Below are 27,805 nucleotides of genomic sequence, written 5' to 3'. Positions count from 1 at the left end.
TTTTGCAAAGTTACCATAGCTAGTAGACCCTGAGTGCCCGAGCAAGGGGAAATATGCTTTCGTGTTGGAACAGGCTGGCAAGTAAAGGCAAACACAATTCCCTCTCTCACTAGTGATCTAAGTAGCACCAGCAGCAATGTTCTTCTCCAATTCTCATCAGAGAGCCCATTGCCTTCAGTAAGGGTAAGATTTCATGTTTTTGAAGCAGCTCTCACACACAGCTACTGCCTCCGCTCTCTTTGAATCTTCACAGGCACAAATAAACACACTTGTTTATGCTCTCCCACAGCACCCTTTTAACTTCTGTTTTACACGGTAAGAAGGTAAAGTCTTAGGAAATGTTATTGCCTCAGCTTTTGCATGTCGGTACTTCCTACCGAAAGATCCCACTTTGGGGAATTCACTATTATATTATATGCACTGTAAGATGGTATCTTGTGCTGCCAAAACTTGATAATCTAAATGATCAATGCGGAGGTGCCAGCTTTATTATTTCCCTTGCATCTCCCTTTGCATCAATATACAATTCTTTCACATATAATTGGAAAAAAGCAAAAATTACAAGAGGGGTTTTAAGTACCTTCCCTTCCATTTCTCCTCTAAATGTCACCTGCAACATACATTTACAACCTAACAACACCACCATTCCCAGAGGAAACCTCCAGCTGTTGAGGTAAACCCCTTTCAAGCTCCCTTAAAACTGAATGGGGCTTGCAAACCATCAGGTTCTTTCCCAACCTCACATCCTGTGAGACCCTCCCTAATTAAATGGCACATGAAGCAGCCCAGAAGGCAGATCAGGAAATTGAACTATGTCTGTGTTACAAAGAAAGACCTGTTTTCCCTGAATGAAGGTTGTCCCACCAGACCTTATCAAAAGGTGGAGGGGAGCATCAACCAGTGAAGCGTGGAGTTCAACCTCATCTGAGTGCCACCTCTTGTTGCCTCTGGAGGAAGCCTGGTGTTGTGAAGCTGTGCCCAGATCTTTGTACAGCCTGAGATGTGCTTCAGAGCCCACACTGGTTCTCTCTCACTTTGCTCTCTTGGTTCTCACGCAGTTGTGTGAAGGAGAATGAGAAGGCGCTAAGGACAATCTCCCTAAGAAATACAGATTCTGAGTTCCCCAGACCACACAGAATCAGGTCAGGATTTGATACCATTTCTATCCAAAAACTAGGTCTCAAGTGCTGAGCTCCCTTCATCTTCTACATCTCCCAAGGTAAGAGAAGGCACACAAAGCAGTCCAGATGGGCATGGGAGGCTGTCCAGTCCTTTCTGCTCTTCATAGGAGCTGGGACTCAGCCATAATAAATGTAAATCTCATTGACAAAAGTCACACTGAGGTACAGACGAAGGCTGTCTCAAGATCAAGAAGATAGTTCTTAGGACTTGCATTTGGCTTGCTCACACAGCAGACACTAAATCTTACAGGATGAAGAAATCCACAGGCAGACTCAAGTAAAATGCTGTTGCTGTATCCATCACATACATTCTGTGCTGTCAGGCACCTGCTAGGGATGGATCTATGCCATGCATGAATAGCATTGAAGGAAAAAAAACACCATGTATAGTGGTGCACCTTCACCTTCTATGCCCCTTGAAGTAGCAGCACTGAAACAGCCTGGTGTGAGCTGCTCGACTGTGGCTTTAACTGGGATAGTTTAGTCTGGAGAAGAGGGGGCTCAAGGGAGACTTTATGTGCTCTCTACAGCTCCCCGAAAGGAAGTGAGGCAAAGTGGGGGCCAGCATCTTCTCCCATGTAACTGTAATAGGGCAGGAGAGGTAATGGCCTTAAGTTGTGTCAGTGTTCAGTTAGGATATTAGGAAAAAATTCTTCTCCAAGAGTGGGGAGGCATTGGAACAGACTGCCTGGGGAAGCGGTAGTCACCATCCTGGAGGTTTTCAAGAAGAGGGTAGGTGTGGCACTGAGGGACGTGGTCCAGAATGGTCACTATCATGGGTCAATGGTTGGACTAGATGATCTTAGTGGTCTTTACAGAGAGAGTGGTGAGGTGCTGGAACAGGCTGCCCAGAGAGGTTGTGGATGCCCCGTCCCTGGAGGTGTTCAAGGCCAGACTGGATGGGGCCCTGGGCAGCCTGGTCTAGTATTAAATGTGGAGGTTGGTGGCCCTGCATGTGGTGGCAGGGGGGTTGGAGATTCATGATCCTTGAGGTCCCTTCCAACCCTGGCCATTCTGTGATTCTGTCTTTCCAACCTTAATGATTCCATGATTTCAACAGCCTGGTTCCTTCTGATGTCAGCAATGTGCTCAGTGACATTAGCAGTGGTTAGAAAACAATTCACTCAAAAAAAAAAAAAAAAAGAAAAGAAAAGAAAAAAAAGCTCGCTCTGGTATTACTCATAGCATAAAAGAATAGCTTAGGTTAGAAACGACCTTAAAGTCATCTAGTTCCAATCCCTCTGCTATGGGCAGGGTTGGGCAGGGCTGCCACCCTCTAGATCAGGTTAGTCTGGTTTCCTTCAAGATCATAATGGCAGGATGGGAACAAAAAAAAGACCGCAGGGAGCTTTCTCTGAAGCTGAGGAGCAATCCCAGAATCGCTCACAGGTCAAGCATCTAGCAAAGGACCCAGTTCCCCCAGCTTTCATTTTGCTTTGTGCTGCACCAAGGCTCATCATCTGATTTTGTGTGTTTTGTGTAACCATAGAATCACAGAATCATTAAGGTTGAAAAAGACCTTTAAAATCATCTAAACCAATTATCAACCCATCACCACCATGACCACTAACCACACCCCTTGAAGCCACATCTCCACATTTCTTGAAGACCTTCAGGAATGGTGATGCCACCATTTCCCTAGGCAACCTGTTCCAGTACCTCACCACTCTTTTTGAAAAGATATATTTACTAATATCCAACCTGAACCTCCCCTGGTGCAGCTTAAGGCCATTCCCTCTCATCCTATCACAATTATTTGGGAGAAGAAACTGACCCGTACACTCCTTTGCGTCACACTGGAACTGAAGTACACACGAGAATGGGCAGAGTGGGATCACCCCCTCTGTACTCTGTTTGGAATAGGACTGAAGCAGAGCCCTCCTTGGGGCAGGAGGACAAGCTTTCATCTCAGCAGCACACAATGCCTGGCTTGCTGTCCTTTGCCAATGGGCAGCTCAGGTTTGATCACCAGCTGCTCTTGCATTATTTAACTTTTCATTTTAACTGAAACATCAAGGTTCTGTTACTGATCACTGGGAGCTTACACTTAGATTATATATTAGAAGAAAAAAAAAACAACCTTTAAGTCTCCTACTAGCAATTAAACACTCTAATGAGGAATACATAAAGGGAAAAAAAAAAAAAAAAAAAAAGATGTAGGTTAAAATATAATTAGTAGTTATATTTATCACTGGGGCTAATTCTGAAGGAAAGGAAAGGAGGTGCCAGACTGCCAGCAGACACAGCAACTTTCCAGGAGGCCCCAAATGGGTCCCAATCTGCTGCTGCAGACTGTTCTGCCAGTGCTGAGCACCACAGCGAGACAAGGAAGGAGACACACAGTTGAGCAGTTTGAATACGAAAAAATTGTTAAAAGGATACACAGTTTCTTGATACACAATTTCTCCTGAAAGAATGAAAGTAAAAAAAAAAATAATAATAATAATAAAAAAATCAATTGGATGTTTTACTCCCACTCCTTTGGTCACTGCTGGAAATACTCAGCCTACATATGTTAAAACAAATTTTTTAGGAAAATTGACCGTGATGTGTATCAGATATTCATTAATCCATTTATAATTTGATATAAAACTGACTCTTTTAGAAGACAAAGCATTTTTGGTTTTGGTTTTCTGCTGAACTGCATTTGCTGAAAGCCAAAATGTTGCAGAGGGAAACAAGTTTAGCTGTAAATACATTGGTCAGCAAATACATTGATCATACATCAGTAGATGTGACAGCAAGGCCCAGGGGGAGCCATATCTGACATAAATTGTTTGTTGCCATCACCTCCTCCCTGGGCAGGAAAAGGTGGTATCAGAAAAAGTAATGTATCTGTAGAGCTAAAAACAGAGTCCCAGATACTACACTGACTGTCACTGGCTTTTTCATTAGGCTTTCTTGAATTTTTCTATGTTACATGTGTTGGGAGGGAACAACAGGAAAGCTAGGGCTAGCCCTCAGAAACCAGACACTGTCAGCAAAGAGAAGGGAAAAGCTGGAGTTCAGGGCACGTGGAGTTTCCAGGGCTGAGATGAGGGGAAGGAAATATATTCCTTCCTCATGGAGCTGAGACATGTGATCTGAAAGCAAAGATGGAAACTTTGTAGCTCCTCTCTGTCCTTGCTTACTTTCAGGTAAAACTGTACTTTCCCTGAGAGTCATGAACGCGGCACTGAAAAAAGCTGTTAATAAATAATAGCTTGAGTATTTATACAAGATCATTATTTAATCTTTCAGTAATCTTTCGCTATGCATAATTTATGAAATGTTTTATTTATTGCTCATATTTATTAAAAATTGATTCTATTTCTTCTACCTAATGTTGATTTCCAGATGCAATAAAATATTAATATTTAATAAATTAAAAGATGGAAGGGAAGAAATATGGAAAAAGAAGTGCTCACTCCATTTCCTCCCTATTCTCATAGATGTGCCTCTTGCTACACGTTAAGTGATCCCATCCTTGCCATATTGGCTGGAATTGTCAACGCCCCAGCAACTTGGGGAGCATCGACAAGGAAACCCCCATTGTTCTCTTGTTCTCTGGGAAGCCTGAGAGGTTGGTTTCAAACCAGGGACAGTTTCTGAAGCCAAGCACTCATCTTGGAGCATTCACCACTCTACTTTCAAGACGTTTATTGTTTCTAGTTCTTGGGGTTGTGTTAAACAAGACCTGAACCCCAAACAAATAACATGGCTCTGAGGCCGAAGGCTTCAAAAGCCCATAAGATATGATGCAACATGGGATCAGATGGTTCAAAACTTTCACTAAAGCACTTCCCAGCATCAGCACATGGAGCGATGGCAGCCTTAGATGTGATCTCAATATCATCAGGAGCTGCGAACACTCATTAGATCTCGAAAAATACCCTGTGTGGGGATAATCTAGTTCAAGCTTTTCTTTAGCTTTGAACCGCTCACACACGCTGCTAGGCTCAGGGGGGAATCACCAAGTGTCATCTGCGCTGACCATGATGTCTACCTGCAAGACCAGAAAAATCTTCACCATCCCTGAGATCTCAAAACATGACTCCAATACAAAACAAAATTGGAATGTTTAATAACCATAAGCATTTAAAGATCAAGGACTTGAGGGGCTGGAAGGAGTTGAGGAATTAAATCTGTACGATTTGGCTAAGAGGTAGCTGTGAAGAACAGAAGTACTTCCATGAATTCAAAAGGCTTAATTCTCAAGGAAATAAATATACAGGGGCATGGACATGCAAATGCAGCTGGGAGACATGGCAGGGATGGAGTAGGGTGATGGTAAACTTCAGGTGAGGCAGGGGAACCCACACTTCTCCAAGCACAGACAATGTACCTGAGGTGGGAACATCTGGGCAACAAATGAGACAGCAGCTCAACCTTCACTTGTGAAAGCAAATGGAACAAGGAGAGCAGGTTGTGCCAAACAACGTGGGGTGCTGGTTGTCCTGGTAGCACCCAGCCGGTCTGATGCACTGCCCTGTCCTGTTTTTTTGGCCCCAGGAGCTTGAGTGATGTTTCAACTGACAGTGGGTCTTCCTGAGCCCGATGCTCCCCCCACTCCACCCTGCTCTCCACACACCCTGTAGAGATGTAGAAATTAGGTTACAAGCATTGAGAGCTTGGAAATTAAATGTGACTTCTGGCTAAAGCTCTGAAAGTGACAAATCCAATAAGTTCATTTTAATCCTCTTGAGCTGTTAAAGATATTGACTGCACAGCTCTGCCTTTCTGGACAGAGCCAGGAACGGCCAATTCTATGGGATGTCTACTCAGAACCAAACATGCTGCTCCTTTTAAAAAAGCCATATAGATGTACCTGCCTTTTCCCTGAGGTTTTTCCATACACCCAATGGAGTGCTGCCACTCCACTGATCATGCCCTGCATGGGAAAGAGGAGATCCCTTGCTCCAATGATATCCAAAATCTAAGACTTGTTAGTCTTAGAAGAGTTTTACTAAGACTTCAGACTGAAGGTTCTCCATCAGTTCTTCCTATGTGTTAGAAAAATTTCTGTCCGTGTGCCCACCAGCACTGTAAAAAGCCAACAGAATAAACAAGGATGTGCCACATTTAACATTGCACTGAATGAATCTGCTCAGCATCCTGCTCCAGGGACCCAAGAGATAACACGTTTCCTACCTCAGAGGCTGTTTTGGATCCTGTAATGTCTTTAGGAAAGGGGGCATCGTAACTAATTAAGAGACAGAAAGAAATAAGCACGCTTCATTTATCCTGGTTATTCCTGCTAATAGCTGATGGTAAAGACTTGTGATCTAATGCAGGGGAGTTGAGCTAGTTTAGGAGATCACCACATCCTATTTCTTTGTCCATCATTTCTACTTCTCACAGCTTAATTGTAAATATTACAGAAAGTGTTATTTTTGAAAAGATTCTGTATATTGGGTTCTGACTACCACTTCAGCATTTTGGTGCTTTCCTTTTTCTGCCCTGTTAAACTAAAGTTCCTTTCCTGCTTAAAAAAACCCTCTAACTGAAGAATATCACCAAAGTTGAATACAAAGGGTGAGAAAACAAAACAGGTAAACCACCTCTTTAAGTTCATGATGTTTTCCAAATAAAATCTTGGGTTTTTTGCAACCAGTCTCAATCAACTTCTTTCCCAGCTAAAGTGTTACAGAAGATCAGTTTTATTTTCCTTTCTAGAAATCATGGGAAACATCTCAATTAACCAAATGTGTGAGTACTTATTCCCATTGATCCCTGACTTTTAAGATTCTCTGTATGCCCCAGGCAAGTAATTTTCCATCTAAAATAGTAACAGTAACTCAATCCACAGAAAGCAGTAAATCCAAATTACACCCTTGCCACCTACTTGAGAGTCTATCAGCCCATTCTTCTTACTGTTTCAGCTCAAAACTACAGAAGAAGTTGAACCTGTTACCATCTATTTTACTACTACACCCCCAAAGAAACTCCACCTGTCAAGGCTGTAGTATCCAGTATTTCCAAAGATTCTCAAATGGGACCTTTGCTTAAGAAAGCATATTAGAATACAACATCTGTTCCACTGCAGCTAAAATCTGTCCAGATTAAGGTAATAATGTAGAAAGCTACCAAGTGAGAGCTCCAGTACCCCGTCATAATTTTGAAAATCTCACCTCACTTCTCTGTGTAAGCAAAGTATTTGATTTTTACAATTGATTTTTGAAATTAAATCACTGTGTTAGGGTGCTAAGCACTTTTCCCCTTGCTTCTTACGGCTTAGCAGCCTAAGCTTTGGGCTGGATGAGCCATAGGGCAGCCGGTGGCCTTGGTAAAAGGACTGCAGAAGCCGTTCCAAGGTCACTCCTCTTCTCTGGGCAGCCCTGGAGTCAGACTCTTCCCACGTGTCCTTGCCTAAGCCACTCTGCAGTGCTACAAAGCCCAGGCCTAATTCTGACATCCAACCCAGCCTTCGTCTCTCCACATCCCCACAGAGCTGCCCAATGTCCTGGGCTGGGATTGCTGGAAGAGGTATGGCTTGAAGTCTTTCAGGATAAATTTAAAACTTTTGACAGAAAAGACGAATCACTCCTGTGGAAAAGAGACACTTTTGCTAAATAATTTAATTTGGTCTGAATTCCTATATTCCATGAAGAAATCATTTTGACAGAAAATTTTCTTCCAGTTGTCATCACAAGAAATACTAAGGTGCATTACAGGAACATCTTAGTTCAGATCAAGAGTCCACTTTTAGAGCAAAATCTCCTAATGGGCTCTAGTTAACCATGCTTTGATTCACTTGGTGATATTGAACCATGCACACCAGTCTCCTTATCGACAAAGCGAAACCAGAAGGTGGGCTTCAACTGCTAATGGCATTTGTATCAAAGAGAAGAGAATAGTGCCAGATGAAAGCAAACCTCCTTGAAATGCCCATAGTGTGAACACTGGGTCTTCAGCATCAGGTCCTTCCAAAATCAATTAATGTTTCTGGAACATTAGCCTTGAAATCAATTTTTCAACCAATGTTTAAATTGGCCTGACATATCAGCCTTGTATCTCATCTGAATAAACAAACAGTACTTCCAGACAACCTGTACTATCTGAATTGTCCACTGCTTAAGAACACAGAGCAGAAATACACTCTCCGAAGCTACAGACATTTCTGCAAGGTGTTGAGTCATTTTTCTTTTAGAACATGTTATCTCAGTATATTGAGGTTGTCTGTATGTTGGTACTTTTGACCCAATGATGACTCCTTGCATCACGTATTTCACATTTGTGTTGTGTACGTGAATGGAATCAAAGAATAACAGTTTCTGAGATAACAGAAACACAGATGGCACCATATACAAATGTCTGTGAAAACTGAGTCATTTACTTCGCATCAGAAGAAATAATTCATGTAAGAAAACTCGATAAAAATAGGATTGCAAATAATGAGACAAATTAAGCAATTCAGACATTCTTACAAAACAGAGCACAAGGGAGTCAATCTGATGATTAATGCAGGCATTGGCATCTTGAAGCTAACAGTTATATGTGTGGGTTCCATGACCACCTACAGACTGCCCTGCAGATGATGCATGTGTGCCTTGTGAAGAGGTGCACAGCATGCCTGAGGGGATGTATGATGGGAAAGGGAGGCAGATGTAGTAAAACTCATCAGCAAATCAAATATTTGAAGAAAATCATGGCTCAACGCAGTTAGTATAGAGCATAAGTCCTCTTCCAACAGGAATGGGAGTGTAACAAAGAGTCAGCAGCAGCTTGGTATCTGTTGGTCACAAAACTTGGTCTTACTGCAACCAATGGGATGTGTGACATGCAGCCTCTCCTCTCATGTTCTATGCTGGCAACTGCTTGGGGCTGACCTCATGAGATTCTGAAGCAGCACATGTCAGACATTTATATGAGCTGTTCTGCACACCATCATCAAGCCTAGTAATCATAAGGAAAAGTGCCCTGATGTTTTTCCACTGACATCAAATACTCAGTGAATTCTAAGCAGCCATACAATAGAGATTATGATAGAAAAAGAAGACAAAGTCAGGAAGGAAGCATGAAGAGCAGACAGGTATTAAAGACAAAAATACAGCATCAGTTCCCTCGTCCTTTCAAAGAAGCATTTCATCTCAGAAGACGTTTGATTCACACTGCTTTAGTTTGCAGTTTGATACCCATTTTTGACTAGTCCAGTTTCAACCCTGGCAAAATGTAATTGGCCAGAGATCTGCTTCTGTGCTTGAAACTTCAATTCAATCACCTCTCTCCTATTGTATTCCAGAGACCCAGAGTTAACGTGTGCTTGGGATATGAGAAAAATGATTATCTGGGAGAGCTGAAGTTCAATTCTTTTCTTTCATTTCAATAAGCTGAGGCTGACTTTTAAATTGGCAGGCTTGTCAAAGGACATCTTTTATCACAATTAGAAGCTCAGGCATGTAGTAGCCCTATTGAAGGAATGAAAAGTAATTTTTCTATAGTTCTGCAGAAGGATCAGTCAAAAAGGCAGACCAGAGGGAGCGTGACCAAAAATATTTTCACTAATATTCATTCTGATTTTAAAAATGAACTTGCTCCAGCTGTGTCTGCTTCTCTTAGGCAAATAACCCAGCTCTGATCACACAGATTCTCACAGAAAACAAACTTTGGAAACTCATGAAGATTCGTGGAAAGCAAAATTTACCAAAGGAGGAAACGAGCCAGACAGGAATCAGACTGCACTCATCACAAGCAGCACTGCTCGTACACAGAGCTGTTTGTGGGAACATTGGAGAGCATGGCCAAAGCACTCTGTGCAAGGCTTCCAATGTGTCAGCCCGCTGGACAAACTCCTGGTCAAACCCAGTCAGGGTCAGGATGAACTGCTTTTTGTAATTGTTTAAACCTGTGTTTCTCCTGCTTGAGGAACCCTAGGCCAAGAGCGTTCTAATTGTTTTATTCATATCTGGATTTGATCCTTACATATATTCAAATGAGAAACAATAACCTTCTGACCTGACAAAGCTATCCCCCCAGACATCATAGCCAGGAATAATGAGTATTTAATGCAGACAATGCATGGGAAAAATAGGAAGAGCCAGGAAAGACAGTGAGCACAGATGCAAAGAGCAGACAGGAGCAGTGGTGTGCCCACATAGCTCAGCTGTAATTGCAGCCTCAGCATGACCTGCAGCCCAGCCTGCCCTAACACAAGCAAGTTAGATGTTAATGCTGCAGCTGTGGCAGGGCAGAACTAAGACAACAAAGTCTAGAGATAAATACATCAAGTGTGGTGTCACAGGCAGAATAAGCCAGGGTAGAACGGTGGCATAGCTGTTAGTGGCTGCTATGACCTTGTTGGTTATGCCCCCTGCTTCTGTTGCACAGTGCTGCCAGCCACAGCCCATGGGGCCAACCAGTTCTGTTGGCAAAGAAACTGGACTTTAAGGCAGTTTTGAGCCAGCTCACCAGACTGTCCCACTCAGCAGCTGCACCACTGACACCAGTGGCCAAGAAAGCCCTTTGAGCAGCAGTGCTGAGATGGTTTATCAGGAGCCAGCTGTGGAGCTGCAGGGTTTGAAGCTTGCTGGCTACACCCTGCATGAGTTTCATGACAACAGTATCCAACTATCTGGATAAAAATAAACATATGCAGGTCTATGCAACTGCTGTGATTATTAGGACAGCACAACCTTATGCCAGGGGCGTGATGCCATGAAAAGCTAGACTTCTCAAACACAAGCTCTCAGCTACCAAGAAAGTAGTAGTCTAGGGAAAGAGCAAGAGTAGTTTTGGAGTCAATATAAAAGGGTTCACTTTCACACAGACAATTTTCTCTCAATGACATGTCTCTCCACCAATAGCAGTTCAGAACCATGCAGCTGGAGGATTCCTGTGCCATCTGAATAGAGGTTTCATAAACCACTGAGCAACAATTTACTTCCATGCATACACTCCCAGGAGTGGATTGCAGCGTCCCAGGCACTGTGCTTGAAACTCTTGCCATTCAAACTTAATAATCTCCACCTCGCATTTCACCCTTTTCTGACAGCTCCACTTAACAGACCTTGGCAGTGTCACAAGAGCATTTCGTAGGGCCATTTAGGAGCATATCTGTACCTCTGCACAAAGAGACAGAGTGGATTTCTTTTTCACTGTATGGTTACTCATTTTGTAAGTCATGACCCAGAGCACACAGCAGTCCTGCCAGGTTCACCACTCTTCAGAGAGAGGGTGGATAGGATGGGGCTGACACTTGGGATCACAGTCGTGCCCCACCAAGATGGCACCCACCCAATGCTGCTCAGCCAACCTGGAAGCATCCAAAAGTCACCCCAAATGGAGAACCAGAGCAGGTCCCCCTTTCCTTGTGTATCATCCTGCTAGGAAAAAGTGCAGGTTTCAGAGCTCTCTACCCCACTGGAAAGTCAGCACAACTTCTCCCCGTCTTCAGCCCAGAGCACCAAAGCATCTAGATGGAAATGGAGCTGTCCCTTGATGGAAACATGAAGCTTTTCACATACTGCTTCTGGCTTTTTTTGGCTACCTGAGTAAAGCAAAGAAGGGAGCACGCTCTCCTTTCTTATAAAGCCCTTTTTGATACATTTGAAGGGAAAACAGTAGGTTAATAATTAATGCAGCATCTAATAGTTTGTGGCTTCCAAGAAGAAAACAGCTTTGTGCATTACTTGTTAATAGCTTAGCTATAAACATACAATATTCTTGTTATTATATATAAACTTTTTTTTTTTCAAATAACTATTTAATTTTTTTTTTTTTTTTTTTTTTTTTTTTTTTTAGAGTAAAATTCACCCAGCTCTTCAGTGAGAAGCTTCTACAGAGAAGTTCCCCACCTCTCAGTACTCTCCAATAAGCTCACCACCACCATGCTCCCAATAACACCAAAATATCCTGGTCACACCAGCAGAAGAAAGGACAGTAAGGCCAACCTGGCTCCAAGCTACAAATATATCTGTGCTCACACTGCAATCTGCCACTGTGCAGAGACATTAATTGATGTCTTTCCTCACCTAGAGAGCAACTGTCATGATACCCATACAAATACATCATCTTTAAGATGCCTCCATCAGAATTGAACTTTCTTGGGGAGAAGAGAGCAACAGATGGAAAAACACAAAAGGAAAAAAAACAATGGACACTGAAACTGTGTGGTCCCATTGTCTCTGAAAACCAAAGTGAGGGGAGATAGCACACAAGAACTCCTACTCAAAATACCCTGGTAGCTGAAGTTATAAGACTGTTTTTCCAACACCTTGGGTTGGATAAAGCCTTTATTACAGGAGATGGTAACTTTCCTTAGAGAAGTTTGTTCTCATACACCAAAAACAGGGAAAATAATCTCCATTTGTGGCCTGTAACAGCCTTGTTATGAGCTCATGCAGGTGCAGTATGGGAGAAGACATTGACCTGCCCATGGCAGCATAATCCACAGAATTGTTTGAGATGGAAGGAAACTTTAAGGGTCATCTGGTCCAACCCTGCAGTGAACAGGGATACTTACAGCTCCTAGCCTGACCTTGAATGCCTCCAGGGACAGGATCCACCAATCCCTGTGGCTACCAGAAATTGAATCCCCACCGCACATCAGTTGAATCTCAAAGAGATACCATAAAGTGCATAGCAAACCACAGCACATAGCAAAGCAGTCTAACCTGACTGCACTGAGCATCCAGGCTTTTCTCCATAAGGACAGGCAAATGCTGGCTTGCATGGAGCAGGATGTCTCAGCTTATAGGAGTAAGCTGAAGGAAAAGGATCACCTCAGGCCAGGAGCTTCAGCAAGGCTCAGTACATCTGTCACACTTTTCTTTTAAAAGTGTATTTCTAAATATACTCCCCCAAGGCCAAAGAAATCCCCAGAGTGAACATAAATTATTTAGGAGGCTAAGATCTATCCATTGCTGTTCTTGAAGATACAAAGGAGACAAAAAGGCAATTTTCTGATTTCAAAGAAGACCATAGACATTTTTAGTGTCATCTTCCAGCAACATGTGCACACAGACATATGCAAATATAGCATGTAAAAAGGCAGATATGTATGTATGATTCCCACTCCTAATGTTCTGCCAAAGCCCTCCCCATTACTAATCATCCCAGAAGCCCATCCTGGTAAACCACAGTCATATTCCTCTGCTATTAATCATCAACATTAACCACTTAAGCTGGAAATAAAGCACTTTTCCTCCCTTTGTCAGCATGCTAACTGACAAAGAAGAGAAAAAACACCATGCAGAACTTGCTTTACCTGTTAGCAAAACCCCAACAATGTGCAGGGCTTGCTCCCTCTTCAAGCTCACTGCTGGAACAGGTGCAGAGGCACCCACAGGTTGTTGGGTGAGAATGGGAAATGGAAGATAATGTACAGCACCCTCAGGGCTAATTGTATGTGCCATCAGGTAAATAGAAAACCCATGCACTTGTCCTTCATCTAAAATAAGAACCTTATCCCACGTGTCACATTCATATGATGAAGAAAACAAATACACTATTCCCTCAGTGACTGAGTGCTAAATCTCAATAAAGCCTTTCTGGACTGCTAGAAATACTCTTCAGCTCAACAAGCTTCAGGCCAGGCCCCAAATGATGCCAAAGGCTGCAGATTTCGGGCACCTACGCAGGATGCCCAGCCAGCATGGCCATAAGTGTCCATCCAGCAGCCAGGAGGATGGACAAAACCCAACCCTGAAGCGTGCAGGAGGTGTAGCTGAAGGCTTATCAGGCTGTACTTCAAATGGACATCAAGGCACTAGCTATTTCTAGTGATAACATGGAAAAATTCTAATCCTCTGTTACATCTAAGTTTGACCTCTGCCTCTACCACGTACTTCCATTTTGACTTTCTGCACAAAGGGGCACCTGACCCTCTGGAGATGGCTACGACTGAATAAAATAAGTCAGGAACCAAGTTTATTGCTGACATACATTACTAATATTTTCTTTCTACACATGGCTCAACATGAACAAGCCAACTCCCAGCCTTTCAGAAAAGCAGTTTGGAGAGGACTTCAGGGGGTCCTCTAACCCATCCCAATGGCCCAACATCCTCCACTGGACAACGCTGGCAAACTTTGACGCCTGGGTCAAACCAGACTTCATGTATAAGCAAAATGATCTAAACAACTGGGACTGACAAACATTTCATCTGACAATATTTTTTTCTGATTGGGTGTTTTTTGGCTGCAAGTACGAATGTAAATTCTCCTAATTTCAAGCAGGTAAATATTTCTTTATAACAGGCCATGAAAAACAGGTCTGTTGTGATTCATTTTATCTCAGGCAATTTTTCATAATTGGGCTACATAGAACAGACTCTTCTTGTTATTGGTGAGATATCACGTAATAAAATAAATAATTTTCTACTTTTGCAAACAGAAGGGAAACAAAACAGATTTATAGCACTGGGATTTGGAAATACTTGTTACTTGCTTGTTTTCCATTTTGCGTCTTCTCCAGAGGTTAAACAAAAACATCACTAAATGTCTGTCTGCAGAGAGGTACAGTGGAAACAACAGTATGTATGAAATTGAGACTCCAGAGGGGAATTTCAATCAGTGCATTATCAGGATATTCTGACAATGTTTTAAATCTCCCGAGATAAAAAACAGTTACTAGAACTCATAAATCTGTTTGATGTTCATCTGTGATTGCTCTCATCCAACAAAAAGCAAGACAGGGAAGCAAAAGAAAAAGGAGGATGGAGGATGAAAAAAAAAAAAAAATAGAAGAAATTAAGGAACATGAAAGAGAAAAAAGGAAGAAGAAGGTTTAGCAAGCAAGGTTTATGTTAATGTAAATTCTCAATTTTGTGACATCCTGTCTAAAATGGTGCATTTCAGTAAAACACAGGTTTAACTTGGATTCAGAATAGGAGTAATGTGTAATAGATTCAGTAATAGGAGTAACGCTTAAAATTTCAGAGCATGCTCAAAAAGGATATAGAAATAAAAGTAGATAAGCATAAGCCTGAACAGCATCCTCTCCACCTGCGGAGCCTGAACAAGGCAGAGTCCCCCAAGAAGAAAGGACAAAGTGAGAAGGCAGAAGACAGCAGAGGTAGCTGTAGGGTATTTTCCTCCAGCATTCTCTCCTTTGCAAGCTCCCACAGGACAGGGGAGGTTCAAGTTGGATATGAAGAAAAACTTCTTTTCTGAAACAGCGGTCAGGCACTGAAAGAGACTGCTCAGGGAAACAGTGGAATCACTGTCCCTGGAGGTGTTCAAGAGATGTGTAGATGTAGGACTTAGGGACATGGTTTAGTGGACAATATTGATGGTAGGTGGATGGTTGGACTGGATGATCTTAGAGGTCTTTTCCAACCTTAATGATTCTACGACATGGCGGGGCAGAAACTCAGTCTGTATTTTTGAATCACTGCCTAGAGAAGGCTGATTCTTTCTTCATGAGACAAAGACCTTATGACTGGCCCAGACACTGGCAGGTGGATGTTCAAGGTAAACGGTGCAATACCCCTCAGACTGCTGCCTGCCTGCCCACCTGACAAGCCATTCAAGATACATTAAAGGCACTGACTCAGTGGAATTGCTTTGCACAAATTCAATTTAGAAGTTTCTCATTAGTTCAGAAAAGTGAAGTGATGGGCTGAACGTTTCAAAACTGTCAAGTACAACTGTGAGAAAGATATTTTGCCTATACCTCAGTTGAATTTATCTCCTATGCTACTTTACACCTATTTTTGAGCAGTATTTACTGGTACAGAATTAAATGATAAAATCTTACAAACCATGGACAGCTTCTTCTTCCATGAACTTCTTAAGCATCATGTAAACGATGGAAAGAATAAAGCCACTGTATTGAATAGCTCCCATACAGAGGGAAAATAGAAGACTTCTTACACATGGAATGTAGTTTAAGAATATATTGGGTTTTATATAATATCCTAAAACGCATGCATGACATTTTAAATATGAAGGTGTACTATTACTAAATAAATCATCACTCAAACATATCTGAAACATTATAAGCTCCAGGGGGAAAGCAGAAAAAAAATAAGCAACTGAAGCTGAATTTTTAAAGCACATCACAACTCCAGCCTTTTCATTGAGTCTTAAGTTTAAGAGATTCTAGCATGAATTAAGAAAAAAAATATCCAGATTAGAGTCTACTTGGAACCTGCACACAAAACAGAAATCTGCTTGAGAAAATGTGGCATTCAGAAGCATTACAATTATTCAGTTACTTTCATCACTCACTGGGAAATATGACGTTCTATCACATGAGTCATCTCGGCACGGAAATGAGCACAAAAATGTACCATGAAGTGCACAGAGAAGCTGCAAACACAAAACTCAAAGGGAGAAGGAAAGAAGGAAAGTTTCTGATGCATGACAACTGCAGAACACAGTCTCTTTGGTATGAGAGACATGGCACAGTAAGAAGGTGATAGGGGCAGTGACACCTCCCTGGAGGAGACCCCCACCTGGGTGGGAAGGAAGAAACACGGGGATATTTTTCTATCTGTTCTGTCTTGGTTTTTGGGAGGGATAAATCCAGTAGGTAAACAAAACTACCACAGTAACTAAACCCTTAAAATTTAAGTATAGCTCAGATTCTACAAAAGAAGGGAATTATACACTGCTGCTCTGCACTTGCTGGTGCTCATCAGGGCAGACAGGAGCACTGGTCTGGAGACCTCAACCAGGTATACAAACTGGCCTCATTCAGTGCAAAAGGAGAATACAGAGTGCCTCCATTTGAAGATCCTTCTGGAGAAAGAGTTGACTACAAATTCCACATACAGCCCTCAAAAGTTCCAGCCATACTCTGGGGTGTGCTGGGCCCAGCACTGCCCATAGGTGAGGGGAGGAGTTGCCCCACTCTGCTCTGTGTGGCCTCATCTGCTGTACTGGGTGCAGGCTAGGGGCACAAGAACACAAAGGGCATAGAAGTGTGTCCAAAGGAGGGCTACAAAGATGGGGAAGGGTCTGGAGGGCAATAAATGTGTTGTGGCTGAAGTCCCCTGGGCCCAGAGGAGCTGAGGGGAGGCCTCATGGCAGCTCAAAGGGAGCAAGGGGCAGTGCTGACATTTCTTCTCCCTTTGATCAAGAATTCTGGGTGCAGAAGAGCAGACAGCCTGAGGAGCTGGTTCTGAGAATAACAGAACAAAGCATGAAGTAGTCAAAGCACATGAAATCACACCCCACTCAATCTTCCATTGCTAGCATAGCTATGTCCACTGAGGTATGGTTACGTGGCACAATTCAGTGCAATTCATGACCTATTCTTGTCGCTGTGCATCACACACCATTTGTTACAGACAGCTGTTATTTATCCTAAGACTGCAAAAGGCTTTTTTTTTTTTTTTTTTGTAATCATACTGAGAAATTGCTCAGGATTTTTTTCCCCTTTCTAGTTATAGAAGTCAGGATCGTGTTTTTCTTACTTGTTTGCTGAATAGTCTTACAGGCAACTTCTTCATTTAAGGGAACATTTTTGACATGTTCACTTTAAGGGCGTTGCAATGAAAGTACTTGATTAGCAAAAAAAACATGCTAATTTAGTATTTCATTATGAACTTCCTGTGATAATCTTTCTTTTGGAAGTACTACAAAACTTAGCCTGCCTCTTACCGTCTTTGTGGTCATATGAAAAAGTTGACTGGCTTCATACTAGCACAGATGAGAGCGGACCAAAAGCCAGTTGTAAATTTTATCCAGAAACAACTCAGACTGTGTGAAAATAGCAGTCATATGAAAAACCATGCAGGCAAAAGAAGCTTCATTTAGTTTGACATCTTCACTTTAAGCAGGCCTGAAGCAAACAATTTGTTTAAGAGACTAGAAAACAGCAAAACTGAAGGGAAAGAACATGCTACAGCTGCATGATTTGTTCTGCTGGAAAACAACCACATCTGGTTGTAGAGGTAGAAGTTCACCTCTATTACCCCACAGTTCTGACAACAAAAACCCCAAGTTGTACAAGAGGTACAGTAGCTATAATCATAACAGCTTTTGATATCCCAGTGAGAAGGACTGTATAAATTTACAAAATTATTTAGAAATTTCACTACGTTGGTAGTAAGACAGTGGCCCAGAGAAGCTCCATCCCTGGATGTGTTCATGCTCAGGCTAGGTGGGATGTTGAGGAACTTGGTCTAGTGGAAGGTGTCCCTACCCATGGCAAGTAAGGAGGGAATTGATCAAATTATCTTTAAAAGGTTCCTTTCAATACAAACCATTCTGTGATTCTATGAAAAGAAAGTCAAGAAGTAGACAATAAGGAGCTTTGTCTTGAAGACACCTAGAGGAACACTCAGAAACCCAAATAAGCTGATGTAAGAGAAGAGATCATTCACCTTGTCAGAGGGGAGGAGCAGCCATCACACCCTCAGACCACTTGAAGAGAAGTGAACCGTGTCCAACTCCTCCAGAGTTCCCTTCCATCACCAGAGGAAGTATCAAGCCATCCCACACTCAAGCAGATAGCAAGCACTAAGCTTTGGGGGTAAGGCAATCTTAGACCACAGTAGTGCAGGTAGACACTGCTCAGGTAAAAAAAAAAAAGATCCCCTGAAGAAAAGAAGCCAACAGACAGGCTGTGGCCCCTGAGCTGTAGAAAGCAAAGCTGTGGGAGCCTTTCCCAGCCACGACAAGTCAAGTCAGTCACAGCAGTACTTGGCATCTCCTTCTGTCATTCCTGGCTCCTCAGAAAAAGCTGCCATTCAGACCCTAAGGCAGAAGTAGTGCATGCAGGCAGCACAAAAATGAATTTGCCTGGTCCCCACCACATCAGCCCTTTCCTGAAAATACATCCCCTCAAAAGCCAGAGGTGTCTTTCTGGGGAGGTGTGCTTACATCTTCCTATGGTCTGCCAACAGCTCAGAACTGAAGTATGCTATAGATTTCTTAATCACAAAGAACATGTCTGAAATCAGATTCCTCGTGGGTGACAGCTGCAAGATCGAGAGCTAAGCTCTTATTTGAGTCATTCATCAGCTCAAATGTGAGTTGTCAGCCTTATAAAGGCTTTCCACAGAAGTTACCACAGAGTCTGTGCTTTTTATCAGTTCTCCAAATGTACCAGTAGAAAGGTATAAGACCCAATTTTTTCATTTATTAAGACATTCTGCCTATTTTGACAAACTAAAGGGATGTTCTAGATATAACTGAACTTTAATTAATTGTCACGCATTGCTCTGAACACCTGTACCATCAGTTCAGAGCTCTGTCTCCCCTGAATACCCACTCAGGCTGTTTCCCTGGTCTTGAACATCCCAGAGACCTCTAAAGTTTCTGTCCACAGTATCAGTAATACATCCTACAATTTGAAATCTAAATAAATCAAGGAACAAAGTCAGCTTTTATGACCCTTTGCCCCACAGTTTGGAGGTGACTGTGCTCCTGAGTCAATTCAGCACATGCAGTCAGTAGAGCGTTGAGAAGAATTCAGCCCATCCTTGGGTAGACTACAATCCCATATGTATGTTTGACTAACTAAGCCACTTTCTCAAGTCTGCAGTAGGAACTACTCTCTCCATTGGAGTCACTGAATCCTAAAATGCCCCTTGGTAGAGGGGATCTCTGGAGGCCACCTAGTTCAGGCCTGCTCAGATCCAGGGCAGAGAAAGCAAGCTGCACAGGGCCTCATCAATTGACTGCTGAGTACTTCCAGGGGCATAGATCTTCAGCTTTCCCCAGCAGCTATTGTCCATCGTAACAAGTTAGACACTTGAGGAAAGGCGTATCACGTTAATGACATGGCACGTCTGACTTGGGACATACAGAAGATCCTTGAACACCTGGAGAGGCAGCTGAAGGCCAAACAGGATGTCATAGGGCTTTTCAGCTACCACTGAAATCCACTGACTGAATACAACCACACGTGTCCAAACATGGAACCAATCTCATGTGTGGTGTGTAAGGACATTAGAAGCCAGCACTGTGGTGTGGTTAAGTATCCCATCAGCACTGGTCCTCATCCTGTCCTCCCACACTTGCCAGATGTTCCCTGACAGCTTCACCAAGCTCAAGATTCATTTTCTCCCAAGTAAAGCTCTGAAAACCAGGCATGACAGTAACTCCTAGAAGATAAGAACTTAGCAATAAAAAAAAAAAAAGTAATTGCAGGCTTATAAAAATCAGGGTGCATTTTCTACCTCATTTTCAAGCTATCTGCTCATTATCCCAGACAAGGCAAGGATAAAAGACTGTACATCATGTTTAAATTACTTTGCCACGGACAGCCGACCTGTGATTCTTCCTTTATCTCAATATCACTTTGCTGTCATGTTATACAGTACCACCAAACATTGCCTTGCTAGGAAAGAGCTTCCAAACCTCAATGGAAGTAGAGCTAACTGCATTTCCAAATGGTTCACAAGACCACATTAAAAGCATTGCTAGTGATGTAAAACCAGGTCTATGATCCTGCATAGAAATATAAGTGAAGCATAATTCACGTATAGTTCTTCAGGTCAGTATGAGAGAAAGCTTGCACTTGGCTACCAAAAATGGGACAATCAGTTGAAATCAGTGGGAATTGTACTCAAGTACCACAGTGCAGTGATGAAACATTATAGACATAGCAGAAACCTGTAATATATTTATTATGAGGAAGCTGAAGACAATTCTAATCCTACTCGCAATCCTTTTTAAAAAGTACTTGTAACTTTGGAAAGCTGGGACCTGACTGGTTTATCTGCCTAACAGCTATACATATATAAAGACTTATTTCTGCAACCAGGGTGATGAACCAAGCTTTAGAGTTAGCACTGAAATTTTATTGAAGTTAGCAGAGTTACACTCATTAACAGCACGTATTCCTTTGGCCTTTCACAAATGCAATGCAATGCAAAAATTATGCAAAGTATCTATGTAGCTAAAGGCCCTAAAGAAGCTAGACCATCCTCATCTATCTCAACAATCTCTTTAGCATGCAGCACAGTAGGTTTGTGAAAAGCAAATACTGATGAACAAGGGCTACTCCAAAAGCTTATTGCACGCACTGACATTCATGGACATTTGCTAAACGCTTATGGAGACCAAACAATGGGTGTGAGCACAGCAAGGCAATGGGTGGCACGTTTCAGCAGTGGTGACAGTGGGTCACCTCTGCTGGTGCTGATTTTACAAGCACAGCATGCAGGCTCTCATTCATTACTGGCAAAAATACGTAGCTCATAAAGGTTACTATACTGAAAAGTAGTGTTTTGTAGCTGAGAATTTGCACTATACAATTGTGTTATTGTGCTCTCTTTGCATCTGTTGTAGTTTCCATGGGAATAAATAGGAAGCATTACTTTCAGAGCAATCTATGTATTAACTCCCAGACAAAAGAATAAAAACTTAAAAACCTCAGCCTACAAAGGTAGCCACAAACTGAAAAGGGAGTTCAGAATGGAAACATTTGGATAATCACCTTTGTGCAATAACTCGTGCTCCAGGTACAATATTCTGGCCCTAAAACTAAAACTGAGGGGGGGTTTATTACAAATGCAGCTGCATTTATAATTAGACAGTGAAAAGTAGTAGGAAAAAGTAGCATAGGAATAATTTTGCATAGGGACTGCATGACCTAATAGCTGCTTTTCAACTCTAGTATCAACGATTTTGTGCTCTAGTTTCCTTCATCAACTGACTGAGGACTGTTTTTAAAGTCATTAGAAAACTGGGAACATACTGATTTTATTTGACAATTAGAGAAATGGCACAGATAAGATGGAGATTTTCCTCTCACCTACACTCACTGTGCAGCATTTACAGTTGACTGATGCAGCAGCCATCCCTGCTTTGCTACTGTGAGATGAGAGGGAAGAATCAGACCTCATACATTTCCAGACAGCAAGTTACAGATGAAACTTGTAGAAGTGGCAGTTCTCTGTGTTTCTATAGCAACACAAGCTGCAGATGTCAGTAATTAAAATTAACTCCATAGTTTTATTAGAATGCCAGGAGTTGCCTTCTCAGATAATGGAGACAAAGCAGAAGCCACAATATCTGCAAAAATAATAGATTTACATACACAGCTCAGTTATTCCTTACAGCTGCATTGCATCCAAGCCCTTGCCACACGCAGCACTGTTTCGGCATTGGTTTGCACTGGGAAAAATCTATCTTGAAGGCTGTAATCCTACTCCCATGGCAAGAGCAGAGCTCTGCCAATGCCTCTGGGCTGCCCCAGCCATGTCTTTCCTCCCTCTCTCCACAGCCTGCTGCTCATTAGTGGGAGGGGAACTCATCCCATCACAGGTGCTGGAGAAAGGTGAGACAGCAGCCCTTCTCCAGACTGGGTTCACCCAGAGCCCATCAGCCACAGAAGTAAGGATCTCACTGGCAAGAGGGATGCATCCTGGGGGTCCTGGAAGCTGGAGAGGACATCCTGTTGAGATGGCTTTCGTGTGGCTATAAGATGGCTTCCAGGATGCTAGCAGCTCTGAAGGGCAATTGCCAAAGCATTCATCTCAACCACAAACCACAGAGCACAGACACAAGGTGCAGGCTGCAGCAAGGTGAACCATTTGGCAAATTCCTTTGCATACAAGATACATTGGCATCTTAAGTAAAGAAGATGGGGAGAAAGTCCAGCTCTAAATCTCAACTTCTTAGCACAACTTTGCTCACTTCTGATTCTACCCTGGGCCTTTCCCAGCAGCTGCCTGCTCAGGGCTTGGCCATGCACACTGAGGCTGGGTCATAGCAGGACTTTTCCCCTAATGTGACCATTAGTCTCACTAGACCAGACTGTGCTGTGGTTGCTTCCCTCTGTTCCACTCCAGCACTCTCCCAAGTGGTTTTGCAACCTCATATGCCCTTGTGCAAAGTATAAGCAAAACATATCACCAGGATCATGTGAAGAAACCACTGCTGCAGCCCACTGCAGCTCTTCACTCATTTCCTTTCAGACATGTAGAACTGGAAAAAAACACAATAAAAAGTAATAATCATGTTTTTATGGCCAAAATCTCCCCTCGTGGGTCCCAGACCAGACCCAGGGCCAAGTGCTGTTAGGTGGAGATGCAAGAAGCCTGCTTCAGAGGGAGCAGAATGACATGAGCCAGCCCACATTCCTTGGCCTCACACTCCGTAATCAGCCCTCGGCTCTGTTATTAACCAGTACAAATGTCCATAGAGAATACTCAAAACTACTACTGGCTCAAAACAAAAAAAAACAAAAACAAACAAACAATCTCCTTAATTTAGTAGAAAAGTATATTATTTTGTTTCTTAGAGACACAAATGGTCGAACATAAGTTGAAATCCATTTCTCAAGAACAGAGCTTACCTATCACATCCAGCAAAGCAGATTCTCATTAGTTGCCTTTAAATTGTTAGGAAAGCTGAAATAAAGTGCTATATTAATTAAAAAGAAAAAAAAATTCCTATCATTGACCCTGGAAAGATACCTTGTAACAGCAAAAAGACATCTGCATTTCACTGTAGAAAATAATAGGAAACTATAATACTGATGATTTATATGCATAGAAAGAGCAAAAATGCAAAACTGTGTACACACCTGCATCAGACACCCAGTAACGGTACTCCGTATTGCAGAGAGGCACACACTGCTGTTTGGCAGTAGAGAGAGGTACCAAGCTTGGTTAGCCTGGTGCCCTGCCAAAAATCTCTCTGACAAGCTGTACCTTCTGAGATGAAGTCATGAGGGAGCTTCTGTGGAAACTGATCAGTAAAATAATAAAGTTCAATTGGAATTTCCTGCTTTTTAATCCACAGTTGGAAGAAGAAAACATTTTGATTTAGGTCTGAAAATCAACTTTGATTTCCTGTTTGCTTATCTCCTCTTATTTGATGAGAAGTGTGGTGTTCTTCCTAGATCTACTACACCAGAACTACATGCAGAACAGCCCAAAGTGCCCCAGAGCTGTGACTCAGCAAAGCATCCCTCAGGCTCAACAGCTCGTCCACAATGTTTTCCTTGTTCACCATTTCACCTCAGTGCTCCATGCTCCAATTTTATGCTGAAACACAACTCTAGTACAGGCACAAGCCACATTTTCCAGGAACATCTATGATGGATGTTCAGGAAAAGTAAGTAAGAAAGCTCCTGATGCTTTGGAAGCTAACTGTGCTTAAAAGTGTCCACAACCACCTCTGGCAGCTCATCACACAGTGCTGCAAATAGCCAAAACCCTACCAGGAGCCAGGATATTTTTTGAAGTGAGGCTGTATTGCTGGGTTGTGCTGCTCTGCTGCCTGTGGCTGCTTCCTTTCCCTCCAGCCTGAGGCTTGATAAGATCATGGTGGGAAATGCAGCATGAGGTATATAAACAATAGTGTTACTTTTTGAGAAATACGCTCAGGAATAGAGGAAATCCTACATTTCCTTACAAAGATAACTTTTCAAATAAGACAAAGCAAATTTACAGTCCCCAGTCACAGGAAACTGCCAGGGTAGCCTGACACGAGCCAGATACAAGACCCTAAATTAATGGGTGTTGCAAAGGGGTATTTAAGCATCTAAATAAGAAGCATCTTACAAGTGCCAAAGCAGAAGCCTGTATTCAGATTTGGGGTACAAAAGATCTAATGCTGATGAGCACGAAGCTCTGACTGCAATACATTGGTTTCAGTCCCAGTCACAGCAGTAGCCATGTCCCATGTAGTGTTTTGCAGCACCCCAGGTCAGGGTGATGCTGCTGCATCATGCAAGCAAGGCACAGCACCCACACTGCTGCACAGTGTTTGTTATGAGGATGGGGCAGGCCTCAGGGCCAGAGGGTTGTGCCGTTGCAGCACCACAGCAAGACTTACCTGGGAAAGATTTCCATACAGGGAGCAAGAGTACATCCAGGAAAGAGGTGGCAGCACCCCAGCCCACCTGGACAAGGGGTCATTGGGCAGCTGGTGGCTTTAAAATAGAACACATGCTAGAAATCCTGTGCCATTTGCCATGTGAGCAGCAGCACAGCTTTTCCAAAGCAAGCTGTCTGGAAAGATGCCTGGCTTTCTCTGCGTAGGATATGAAATGTTTTTAAGGGACACACTCCAGGGACTTTTCACGTGTATCACATAAATCCTGCCATTTCATTCCTTTGTTGTCTGTTTTTGTTACTATCATTCATTCATATAAGAAGTTCGACCTCCTGAGCTGCTGAAAGGCAAAGCTACAACAGGGAACAACAGCATCCCCTGGTCCAGCAAGGTCCCAGGTGGTGCAGGGGAACAAAAATCCCACAGTGCTGAGACCCAGCTGCCCAGACATTGCCTCCTACAGCAGTCACCATGAGCTCCCTTCATAGCAACAGAGAGAAACAGGCACTTGGACTGTCCAGCACAAGATGAAGATCTGCTGGAAGGACTAGTCCTTAAAGTCAAAATCAGCTCAGAAAAAGAAGTCCCACTCTTAATTTCAGTGCCTATATGCAGGTGTCTATTGCCACAGGACAATTGCCACAGGCAAATAGAGCACGATTCAAGTGCAAGCACTTTCATAGGTGTGCCCACACACCCAACACATTTTTGTTCCACCTGTGAGCTTCAGAGCAACATAGTACCCTGCCCATTTTCTCTGTCTAGACAAGATTCAAGCTATTAGAATCTCACCCTCTGGTCAGCAAGCTGCCATCTGCACAGTGTGTTGGAGCAACAAAGGAGGTGGGAACACCAGACCCTGACAGCGAAAGCCCAACACATATTAACCCCTCCCCCTCCAACACAAACAGCAGAACGCTCCAACAGCAGCACTCAAACAGTGCTGGCAGAGGCAGCAGAGCATGTCCAGACTCCAGCAATGCAGCCCCGCTGCCTCTAGAATTGGAGAAATTTAACAACAGTGAAGTTTTTAAAGAACAGATGTGGCTTCAGAACATCAGCACCCACTCTGAAAGGCTTAAGTCTGTTCTCTGACCTGCCAATACAGACAGAATTCTTTGGCATTGTCTATACACCACCACACAGTGGGACTCCAGCTTACAGACACTAACCTCCAGCTTGTGAGGGAACTCATATGTTTTGTCATGGATGGGTGCATTTTTCAGAGCTCTTCCTGTCACCTTCGTTAAACTTGAATTTAAAAAGTCTATTAATGAAATGCAAAGGACTCATTTTTCAAAATCAGCAATAGTCTCTAATTTTTCAAGATTAAAGCACTGTTCCTTTCATTTAATCTAATCCCAGCTGTAAAGGTGAGGAAGAACCCACTGCAGAGTAATTAAGGACATCAATACCTTTGAAGCAAACAGGACAGCTCAACAAGTCTTCCCAACCAGCCACGCTAGGTTTCACATGGTGAGCAGTAGGAGAAGAACATCTCAGCATAACCATTCAGAACCAGAACCCAGACCAATACATTGCAAGGCTCCTCCTTTCCCTGATGGGCACCAAAGGTCTGAGGCTGTCCTTGTCCGGCTGTGTAAATATCCCCACCAGAGGCACTAAGCTCTTCCAGCTGGGATCAATAATTACAGGAGGCCAGCTCTTTGGGGACTTGTGAACAGAGACGGAAGAAATTTTAGTTCAGATGTTTTGCAACAAAATACCTATTTTCAAATGTATCTTGTCTCTTAGCCTTCCAAGAGCTCTGGGCTCTTAAAAGGTTACTAAAAAATAAAAGCCCCATTTCAAAAGAGCTCAGTGCGTGAGGCTGGATGCTGACAGCTACAAGTTGTTCCTCACCTTACATTGCTGGGGAGTACAGTTACCTGTGGCCTGGGCCTCCAGCCAGGAGGGGTACCAAAGCCTGGGCCTTCTTGAGGCTTTGAGACACAGAGGTGCCTGAAACAACAGCCCTGGTTTCTGGAGAAACTGTCCGTGAAGCACACGAATACAGACAGTGTAGGGGACTGCCCAGAGCCTGCAAAATCTCTGAGTCGGAAAAGACTTTTTCCAGTAACCCTGAGTGATGCGTTTGAATGTTTGTCTTTACAAATAAAATAAAAAATAATTTCCATCAAGCTTGTTAACTCCTGTCTCTGCAAACAAAAGTATGATGAGAGTGTAAGATGACAAACTAGCCAACACAATGTTTTTGAACTCGGGGTAATGGGCACTGGAACAGCTGCTCTGTCCAGTATTTTACTTCAAGCAGAGAAGAGCATAGCAGCATTGTGTCCTGGCATACCATGTAACACAAGACTTCTTCAGCAGCTTTTTAGCTTTTTTTTTTTTTCTTTTTTTGCTGTGAAGTATTCAAAGTAAAGGGATCAAAGAGCAGGAAGTACATGACACCTGCTCATTGCCCGTAGCTGATGGAAACTGGAGGTTGGTTTGTGTTGTTATTGGCTTCTGCTCATTTCCTGCTCTAGCCTAGCAAAACAAGTTTCTTTTATGAGAGCATAGGAGGAGGAATCGATTCAAACTTAAAATCAGGTTTCAGCTGACCTTCCTGACTCAAAGTGAATATCCTTATTACTTGAAAAATCAGCCAGTGCTCTACAACCTGGCTGTATTTTAAACCACGTTCTCTGCCTAAGCCCTATGCATATACTCTAATTCTCACAGCAGAGTTGTGCAGCCATTCTTTTTTGTTGTTTAGCTACGTTCCTAAGCAGCAAAACAAAGACAGGAAAGCCAAACAGCTTCCCTAGAGCCCATGATATGGTTGTCCCAGACCTATCCTACAATTCCTTGTTGCCTTCTCTAAGGAGTGGAGAGAAACAGAGAAATTGACAGCACAATGCACCTCTCCTGAGAGATGGATCATCTGGGAGGTGCCCACCTCGTCCCATCATGATGCAGGCAGTCAGAGGTGGGCAAGGTGCTTAACCAAGGGCC

General features: G+C 42.9%; 1 long non-coding RNA gene across 1 annotated transcript in view; it reads right to left on the bottom strand.

Moving 5' to 3' along the window:
* Window positions 1-25,724, bottom strand: part of LOC146545091 (uncharacterized) — a 100,349-nt gene extending 74,625 nt beyond the window's left edge. The window contains exon 1 of the long non-coding RNA XR_014881617.1: window positions 25,637-25,724. This is a non-coding gene — a long non-coding RNA (uncharacterized LOC146545091). The remainder of the gene's footprint in view (window positions 1-25,636) is intronic.
* Window positions 25,725-27,805: the final 2,081 nt, after the last annotated feature.

This window comes from Meleagris gallopavo, chromosome 2 (genome assembly GCF_905368555.1).
Source record: "Meleagris gallopavo chromosome 2, MGAL_WU_HG_1.1, whole genome shotgun sequence".
In the NCBI taxonomy this organism is placed as follows: Eukaryota; Metazoa; Chordata; class Aves; order Galliformes; family Phasianidae; genus Meleagris; species Meleagris gallopavo.
The sequence above is the reverse complement of the archived record's forward strand: the minus strand, read 5'-3'. Positions and strand labels throughout refer to the sequence as shown.